Below are 10,833 nucleotides of genomic sequence, written 5' to 3'. Positions count from 1 at the left end.
TAAGTGTCTGTTTTAGTTGTGGGGTACAGGGCATTCCTCTGGTCTTCCCAAGTGCCTTCATTAAGAATGGTTCCATTATTTGAAAATAAAAATGTTTCCATAATACAGGAGAAAACTGCCTGTTGAAAACCACTTTTCCTTGCACTTAGCCCCCCAATCACTGTTAGAACAAATACATACACTTCTGATAAAATTGAAAGCCTTTTCCCACAACTGCAGCTTTTGAGATAAAGCTGTCTGAAGTAGGGGTCAAAAGCCTGTGTTTTAAAAATGTCTGACTCAGTGGGATGTATTTTCACACAGCATAGATGAGAAATCATTTTAGATTTCAGTAGGGAGTAGACTCCCTTTCTCCATTCCCTTCACAGTGAAAATCAGTCAGGGAAAAGCAAACAAAAAAAACATTTCAGTGAATTAATAGTTCACCCTGTGTAGAGACACAACAGGAGATGAAGAAGTAGACACTACCAAAGGACATTGGCTCTGCTGAATCTCAATTACCACTGTTTCCTTCAGAGAAATTAAGAGTATATTGCTCCTCAATTTTCTATACATTTGCATGGACAATTTACACTATTTAATAATGTTAATACTTGTTGTTCACTGCTGAGAGAAATGAAGACTCCAATGATATCTCATTTTGGGAAATATAGGTCTTGCCATGACTTGAAGGAACCAGGCTAAAAACCCCCCAAAATTCTCTTTATTAGCCTTCAAAGATTATATTCAGAATGGTACCTCTCACAGTGTCATGTTGCATGCAGTGTAGCTTTGCTTACCTAGAGTAAAGTAGGGTTTCTGGACTTAAAGCAGCTTGCTTTTCACCCATCTGCCATAGGTAGTGGGCTGACCCTGGCTGGAAGCCAGGTACTTACTACAGTCTCTCACTCACTCCCCTCTGCAACTGGACAGAGGAGAGAAAAAAAACGGTGAAGGGTTCAAGAGCTGAGACAAGAGCTGGGAAAGGTCACTGACTGATCACCATCATGGACAAAACAGACTCAGAGTGGGGATATTAACTGAATTTGTTACTAACAGGATAAGAGCAAAAAGAGTGAGAAGTAAAATAATCTTAAAAACACCTTCCCCTCACTCCTCCTTCCTTCTATGTTCTCCTTCCTCCCTCCCAGTGGTGCAGGGGGGTTGGAATGGGGGTTACAGTCAGTTGTTGTTTCTGCCACTGCTCAGGGAGAGGAGTCCTTCCCCTACTCCCGTGGGGTCCCTCCACAGGAGACAGTCCTTGATGGACCTCTCCAATGTAAGTCCATCCCTCGGGCAGCAGCTCTTCCCAGACTGCTGTCCGTGGGTCACTCCTCCATGGGGTCAGTCCTTCACCAATGAGCTGTACCAGTGTGGGTCCCCCACAGGGGCCACAAGTGCTACCCAGGAAAAACCTGCTCCAAGTGTGGGCTTCCCTCTCCAGGGGCTGCAGGTCTCCTGCAGGCCCCTGCTCCATCTTGGACCTCCCACAGAGTCACAGCTTCCTTCAGATATCCACCTGCTCCAGCAGGGGCTCCTCCATGGGCTGCAGGGGCACCTCTGCCCCACCCTGGTCTGCACCACGGGCTGCAGGGCCTCAGCTCCAGCGCCTGGAGCACCTCCTGCCCCTCCTTCTGCACTGCCCTTGGTGTCTACCTTGTTGTTCCCACCTTCTCACTCTGCTCTTCCCTGGCTGGAATTCTTTCTGCGGAACAACCTTCTGTTCTTTAATATGTTATCACAGAGGTGTTACTGTCACTCCTCCTTGGCTTGGCCTTGGCCAGCAGCAGGAAGCCCATCCTGGAGCCAGCTGCCATTACCTACATGGGTCAGGGGAAGCTTCTGGCAGCTTCTACCAGAAGCCACCCCTGTAGCCCCCCTTGCTACCAAAACCCAGCCACAGAAGCCCACTACACCATATGAACCTGTGAAAGGGATTTGTAATGGTACAATTGCAGATTCAGTGCAGATAAATCCAGAGGCAGACTTCAGCTTTTCCTCTGTTCCCATTGCATTTGTTTCCATAAATTTTGGACTGTGTGGTGTACTATGGTGAACTATCCTAATGCAACCCTGGTCTTTTCTCTGATTTGATTCTAATTAGTTCCTATCTGCACTCTTATCTTTTGCTTTAATTTCATTAGAATATAGAATGAGTTTTATAGCTCCATAAGAAATCAGACATGGATACATTTGGTCTTTTATTTCCCCTGAAAAATAAGTTCCTATTTTGAGCTGTACACAACTCAGTGCAGTATCATTAGCAGATTTAACATAAATAATGGAGGGAACTGAGGATTTATTGTGGATATAAATATGATAAGTGACATAAAAAATGGATGACTTAAGGAGAAAGCTATCACAACTTCATAAATCCATGAAATGTTTTCTAATTTTCTGAGTCAGTTCAGTTCTAAGATATAAAAGTCATTGTCTCAGATGGGGATGATTTTGACTTTCATAGATAATATTGAGGACTCTGTTATTCAGGGTACGATGTAAACTGCTAATCACATGTGTTTACAGAAAAAAAGCTGTGGAGATTCTCTCTGGGACTGAATTTTCAAATGCAAATATTTGCACATGAGGAATAAGATGGCAAAGCTTTGTTCTCGATTTCTCATTTTGCTCCCTACCTTCCACCCTATCATCACTAAGGGGGGGGTCCTCTTGTGTGCTTAACATGTTTCTGGTTTCATTTTCTTCATAGCAAATTCCAGACCAACAGCAGCACAGTGTCTATGACTAAAGATGGCAAGAAACATCAAATATAATCCCTTGCTGCATCATTCACAAAAGCTTAAAACCTTACTGAAACAGTACTTTTTCTTTTTGCCTGTGTAAAATGTGCTTGTTACCAACTCTTTGCCTTATGGTAAAGTACTGATGTGGAAGACCTGCTCTGAGGTAAACCCAAGGTTTTAATCTTTCAGTATAATTTACACATAAAACCCTTCTTGAGAAAGATATATACAGAAGTCATATGCTGAAGCAATGGATGTGTTTTGTGGTGTAGGATCATTTCATTGCAAAAGACTGATGTAACTATAGGAAGAGCAAGGAGAAGAGAATTCTCCAACTTTTTTTTGTGATTGGAGGGACACAATGAAATTCATAAGTCTCTTCCACTTTTAGCAAATCCAGGATGAAGAAACCTGTTTCTTTCTCGAGGTATTCGATGTAATGAGGAGAAAATCTCTGCTTTTCTGCATATAAAGGATGAGGCACGTGGATTACAAGTTAGTCAAATGATCTGTGGAGTTTGAAATTGTCATTTTCCATGGTACATGGACAACAAAATTTGGGAGAATTGACAGCCAAGATCTACTGTGGGTGGATATGGTAAGTGTCTTCAGAGGACATTCTTCGCAGGTGGCCTTTTAGAGTGTTACCTCTTCATGCAAAATTATACTATGACTTTTCACTACACAGCTTCCATTCTGGTGCTTCCTCAGGAGAGGCAGGATTAGCCCTCACCCTTGTCAAAAAGACAAAGCTTGTGTAGGGCTGGACAGGCTGATGAGGCTCCTCAGAGTCTGGGAAATCAGGAAGCCAGATAATAGATATTATTTATTTCTCATTCATTGCAAGATTCCTACAATGCTACATTTGATTCATAGCTATATAATCCAATTTCATCCTTAAAGCATGACTAATAGTGAATTCAGATCAAGTTGCATGGGCTTTATCCAAAAAATCTTGAAAACCTCCAAGAATGGAGACCAAATAGTCTCTCTAGAAAAACTTTTCATTTTTTTCTTATATCCATCTGAACCTCCACTGATTTAATTTTTTACAACTGTCTCTGATTCTCCTTCTGTGTACCTCTGTGAAGACTTTTTATGTCTTCTTTATGACCTTGTAGGTACTATACGACAATTACTAGATACCCCTAAAACTGTCTTTTTCTCCAGGCTGAAAAAGTTTTTTTCACAGGCACAGGACTTTGCATTTCTCTTTACTCTATTTCAGGATGTTTCTACAAGCCCAGTTCTCTGGCTTGTTTGTATCTCTACGAATGACAGGTCTACCCTCGAACATATGAACTGCAACCCCAGTTTGGTGTTGTCTTCGGATGTGATGAGATGCACTGTCTATTCCTGCAGGTCATTGAGAACAATATAAAATACCAGATAGGATCCAGGAGAAATCCCTAAGAAAAGCCAACTGTCACTCAAGTCAAGCGAAGTTCATATCAAGTGGAGTACATGTCAGCCACTTCATTTTGAACCCAGTGATCCACTCCTATTTCACCCAGGGAGTTATCTGCCTGGCTAAACCAGTAAGTTCCTTCTTGGATAAAAGGATACTGTGAGAAACCATCTTGAAAGTCTTGCTAAGCTCAGGGTCAGCGACATTCAATGATTTTCCTGCACCTGCACCCTTAGTGCAGTCATGGTTTTTTTCCATGATCCAAAATATCATGCTCTTTTCACCAATGTACCTGGAAAATATCTGATTTTCCACTAAGTCTGGACTATTTAGCCGAACGCTAATGTCACCAATAAATCTCGTGCGTAACACAGCACAACACAGATGCAGACATCTTTTACTTACCCTTTCTGGACACTGCTTGCTTTTGTTCATTCTCTTCATGACACCTGTCTGATTTGTGACAACAAAGTCTTCTTCGCAAATGGGAACAAAGAGGGAAAAAAAAAGGAATGGGAAACAAGTTAGTTCCTGACAAGTTTGACATTAGTCAGGCTTATGTCTCCTAAGACCCTAAGCCCATTCTGAAGTGAGCCCAGAGATGGGACTTGAATTCCTGCCTTATTAAAATGGCACTTTCCTTTTACCTTGGAGTAAGTACTCTGTGTATAAGCTGTCTTGAAACGAGGTAAGATACTAAGTGGTTTTGTTTTTCCACAAGGCTAACTGTCCAGAGGGTTATGGAAGAACTGAGGTGAGCTGACTCATCTTGTAACAGAACTGTCACTCCTTGTGTTAACTTCTTGTAACCCAGGGCAGCTGTGAGACTCAGAAGTTATGCTGTGATAGAGAGCACTGCTTTCTGTTTTCCTCTAAACCAAAGAACAAAATCCAAGAAATTCAATCACTGTGTTCAGAGACACAGCTTTTACATTCACTATTTTCCCTGAGTATAATGTCACTATCTTTCAAATATGTGCTAACTCCTTAATAGTTTTTTTTATTTTTTTTTTACATAACCCCAGTCCTGCTTCTTCTGATCTCAGACAAATTATTTTATGTTGCTAGCCTTGCAAGGCTGACTATCTGGTAGAAGCAAGCCATAATGCACCAATGAGTGCTGGATCTTTCCTGCTTTACTTCATATTTCTACAAAAAGATGACAGTTGGTACAAGATGCCAGTTGTCACATTATACATGAAACTACTACAAACTGCTTTCACAGTGAAATGTCACAATGCACATGTTGTTTGGGGAAAGAGAAAAGGGAAAGCAAATACTGGAAAGGTAATGAGTAATCAAGCTTAAAATCCTTCACACTAGATCCTGAGTGGTGCAAAAGAGAGAGACCAACAGTGATTTTAACAGTTTTATCCCTTTCCTGAAACTCGCAATGGGGTTCATTAATTTTTCATTTCTTTGCTCTAACTCCAATACCTTATTAAAGTTTCTGCATTCTTGATGTTCTTGGTCTGTAAAGCAACATTTCCAGAGGAAAGGAACTACAGGAAATTAAGGCTGGAGTTCCAGAGTTTGCTGTATTTTTTTTCACTGTTCCCTAAAAAGGTTTGAAAAATACATTAATAAGAACATCTGGATTTCTGGGATCTTGCCACTGTTTTCTATCTGCTGAGGTTTATTTGTCCCATGACTTCTCATTTTCCTGTAAAAAAAATAAATTGTAAAATTAAATACATGCACAAAAATCTAAAATATGTAGGGCAGAGGATTCTGGAGTAAAGCATAGTCCATAATTCTACTAGAAGTTTGGAACACCTATAACTATGCTCAAAGCTGAGAGAATCAAGAGAGCTCTGAGTTTATTCTTCCTGTATATCCCCATATGAAAGCACTCGGTTCTGTGTGATTTACAGAACACTCGGAAGACATGATTCCAATTTCTGTGGGCAACTGGGATTTGGCTTTGTCTAGCAATGCACAACAGAAACAGAATTTCAAAAATGTAACCTCCTCAACTTGAAAAGGTTGGACTGTCCATGCGATAGAGAGACACTGGTATGAGAAATGGTGAAAGGAGGGCAGTGCACTGACAGCTGTTGAGATGCAGAATAAAGGTCACATTGTTAATGGACAGGATCCAGGAAACGCTAACCATTGGATACTATTACCTGTGTTAGAAACAGTAGCTTCAGAAAAGGATGTGAAGTATCAGTAATTGGGGATTCCTTGCTGCAAAGCACGGAAACACCTAGTTTCCATCCAGGCTGTTTCTCTAAAGAAATTTCCTGCCTATCGAGGTCTTGCATTCACAGTGTCACTGAGAGGCTGCTGAGCCCAGTGAACCCTTCAAATTATTACCATCTGCTTCAATAACATTCTATGTAGGGTCTGTGGCAAAGCAATTTTGAACACTCAAAAAATACTCTTATCTATCCCTCACATCAATGCTGAAGCACAAAGTTCCCCTCCATCCTCCCAGTCAGAGGTAGGGGTTTATAAAGGGAGAGTCAAATTGAAAGGTGGATGCCTGGCTGCACAGCTGGTGTCCTGCTCAAGGTGTTGGCTTGTATGATCATGAATCTACCTTTGGAGATTGGGTCTGTTGTGAGGTCATGAGACTCACCTGATAAAGTAGAGCAGAAGGTTGTTCACCAACCACCTGGCCAGACTTATATGAAGAGCTTTAAATTAGATTTATTGGGGAAGGGGATGAAGTTTTGAGCAGCAGAGAAGAACCAGGGGCTGCTTGGTGTATTAGAAACCATCACAGGAACATTGTGGAGTGCCTCAAAGGCATTGGGGAAGTATTCATCTGAAGAGGTGAAGCAGCCTGTAACCTGGATGAAGTGCCCCTGTACCGATGCAGGTAGCGTGGGTAACAAACAGCAGCAGCAGGAAATCACTGTGCAGCTACAATGCTGTGCTCTAGTCACTGGCAACGAAACATGAAGGGACAAATTGCACAGCTGGAGCACTGCAAACAGTGCTATAAACTGTTCAGAATGGACGGACAAGGAAGGAGGAGTGGGACATACTGGGGAAGTTGTTACTTTCCATGTAAAAAAATGCATAAATTTCACAGAGCTACCATTGAAAACCAACAGTGAGCAATTGTGAGGGTCAGGCCAAAAAAAGGAGACCTCATGGTTGGTGTTTACGACAGGCCATCAGATCAAGGGGAAGTTGTGAATGATGTATTCTTACTTAACAACTCTCAGGCTCTGATCTTCAACCACCCTGTCATCTGCTTTAAAAACAGCACAGCAAACTGTAAGCAGTCCGGGAGATTCCTGGAGCATGTTAAGGATAATTTCTTAATCCAGGTGATAGACAGACCAAGGAGAGGAGAAGCGTTACCAGATCTGTTGCTTACTAATACAGATAAACTAATTAGTCGTGCCAAGATGTGTGTCAGCCTGGCCTGCACTGATAATTTCCTGACTAAATTCACAATGTTGAGGTATATGGGCCAGGTGCCAGATGAATAATCCTCACCTTTAGGAGAGCAAAAGCTGTTTAAGAAATGAGTGGATTGAGACCCTCTGGGAAACTGCCCTCAGGGATAAAAGAGATGAAAAGAGCTGGCAGCTCTTTAGGAACATTCTTCTCAGAGTGCAAAAGTTCTTGTTTCCCAGTAAGAAATCAGGAAAGGAAGGCAGGAGACCAGCATGGCTCAGTTTGGCTTCGCTGTCCGACTAAAGGCAGAAATGCAAAGGCAGTGGAACCAGGACAGATATCCACCTTGGGAAGAATATGACACTGCCTAGATATACAGAGAAGGGAGCAGGAAACCTAAGGCAGAGTTGGAGCTGAACTTGTCAAGGGACTCAAAGAATAATAAGGACTTCTACAGTTATGTTAGATAGAAGAGGAAGATTAAGGAAAATGTGGCCCCTGAAAAATAAGATAGGAGAACTACTGGCAATCAGCGTGGAGAAGTTGAGTTACTCTGCAACTATTTTTGCTTCAGTTTTAATGTTAAACTCTCTTCTCACACCTCTCAAGCCCCTGAACCTCAAGGCAGAGACTGGGGGAGCGAAGCTCAGCCTCAGCACCAGCTGAGAATCCTGAACATGAATAAGTCCATGTGAGACAATGAGAAGTAACCCACCACTACATAAAGCCTAATTTGCCCTAGCTTTCAATGTTGTAACATGTTTAATTTCAAGAGAGATCCAAGATGAATTTTCCTAAGAATGTAGAAGCACATTTTTTGTTGACTATTTCGTACAGAAGAACGGCAATATTCACCAAGAAATGATCCTCCTGGGAAATGCTAACAATAAAGATTGTTTTTGTTTCATTAGGTTTTCTTTAGGTCTTCCAGCAGAGCTCTACTGGTACTTTGTTGGTTTACTCAATCCATTTCCATCTGCCTTCAATTAGTTTTGCATTTAATATTCATACATTTCTGGAGCTGGCTAAGAGACAATGAAGATAGGAACTGGGATTAGGAATTGATTTTGGTCCTTGGGGAGGATTCAACAGTGAAGCAGCAAAATTACTTTATTGTAACCTTTGTGGTGAGTAAAAGAAGGTTAAAGGACTTCATTTTTTCTCCAACATCACTTCTGTCACAGACATCAGCACCATCTTAACAATGACTTAATAGAAAACAAGGAAATGTGCTGAAGGTACTACCTATGCTATAGGTTCATGGTGAATGAGTTTCCAAAAGGGCAAATGTGGGTGGTGTTGTCTCACTACTGTTCACTGTTCAGTGTCCAGCAGCTTTGCATGCAAAGAGGAAAGTACATTAGGTAGATATGGCCGGTGTCCTGTATTAGGGTGATGTCACACACTGCCTCGAGGATGACTTGTACCTGAGTTAACATTCCTCTAGCAAGGACGTGCACCACAGCAGGGAAGCTGAGGCAGCAGAAACCACATCACTGGCCATACTGGCTGCGTGCCTCTATGAAATTATCAGATGCTTTTACTGGGTAAAGCTCAGGCTGCTTTTCTGCCTGTCACACACGTGATGCAGTTACCTCTCTGACCTCAAAATAAACACGGTGGACAGCTGATAACCTCTCTACTTTATTGCTGAATTCATGAAAACTTCTGTGCCAGTAGGAGAGCTCCCTGTTTGGCTTGGAGTCTAGTACTTCTTTGAATGATACCATTAAAAGCTAACACATTTTCAATACAACCAATCTCTATTGCTGAAAAGCAACAGCTTTCCAGGTATTGTTCACTGAGCCAATTTTTTCCTGTTTGCATACAGCACCAAGTGTAATTAGAACATATGGCAAGGGAAGAAATGCTGTAGGCTCATGCACTGTTACCTTCCTTCCCATCTGCTTCAGGAGCTGGGTGTCCTGCCTCTGTTGCTCCTAAATTGTTTAGTCCAAGTACGCCATTTAGGAGTGAGATGGAAGGGGAAGGGAAGATTTTAAAGGGCACAGCCAACTGTTTTCAGGGTGGAGCCTTTCTTAAAGCTCCAACAGCTGAACAAGGAACAGGGAGAGAAGGATGCTTGGAATTTCTTTTCTGGAAAACTTTAGTGTAGATTCTGTGGCTGATGAGAATACTTGAAAGTGGACTTTAATGTAGACCTTAGTATAGCATACAAAACAGCAAGCATGAACTGGATGGCAGATGGAAAGAACCACCCAAATTCCACATTTTAAACACAGTTAACAAATTCTGAAGATTTAAATTTGAAGGTCAATGCTTCTTCTACCCGGAAATCCTGACAAGTGTTTCCATTTCCATGGCCTAAATCCCAGGTATGTCCTTTCTTTCCACAGGTGTTTGGGACTCATCTTTCTGCAGTTCTGTCACTTTTCCTCATTTCTGTCTAGAATGACATCCTCTAGGGATGTGATCTGAGAAGTGGAGTCACGCTGGATGTGGGACATGCTGCAAGGGCTGCACAAAACAATCCACTGGAGTGCATGAAGAAACTACTTTCTGTACCATTTATAAATAGAATAAAATTAAACTGAGATTAAAATATTGTAATTTTTCAACTTTATGTAATTTTTTTTTCCAATTTCCATTTTGGTGCATGTTTTATAATGTACTTAGTATGTTATTACAGTAATATATGTATATCACTAATAAATAAACATATACACATATATTGACCTTGTGTGCTCAAAAACTGTTTTCTGGTATTGTTGTACAATGAAAAAAATTTGGAGAACATTGACTTATTTTTAATTTGTGGTAAAAGCAGGTATTAAGGGCTAAGAAAGGAAAGTAAAAATCCATGTAAACTTCACTTACTCCAGGAAGAATAATTTTCTAGCTCAAGATATTGAGGACTCTGGCTAGTGCTTGAGCCTTTGTATTTGATTAAATAATGAAAAGTATGAGTTACATTATTTCCCCAATGATGGCTGAGACAAGATTATCTCTTGTTTGTACTTGTTGCTACATCTAACATTAATCTCTTTGCAAATATCAGGTTAAGTTCATACTCTGTGCTCTATTGCCTTTAGATCAAACTCTTCTGTCCTATATCTGCCTGGAGAAGGCTGAATTTTGCCAAGTGGCCCCTCATCCACTTTTCGAAACTTCAGTGGGCATATTTCCATGACAATCCCCAGTGTTTTATCAGTGACAATCTTAAAGTCTCTTGTGCTTATATCTTGCATTTGTGAGATGTTACAGGGCACAGAGGAAACACAGTTCTTAATGTTCAGTGATGTAAGTTTCTGTTTTCAATGTAATTCTGAGAATGTCCTTACTTTAGCCTTGTCATAATATGAATAAAGTACTTGTATACAGTTT

Source organism: Chiroxiphia lanceolata, chromosome Z (genome assembly GCF_009829145.1).
Source record: "Chiroxiphia lanceolata isolate bChiLan1 chromosome Z, bChiLan1.pri, whole genome shotgun sequence".
Classification (NCBI taxonomy): Eukaryota; Metazoa; Chordata; class Aves; order Passeriformes; family Pipridae; genus Chiroxiphia; species Chiroxiphia lanceolata.
This window is presented reverse-complemented; position numbering follows the sequence as displayed.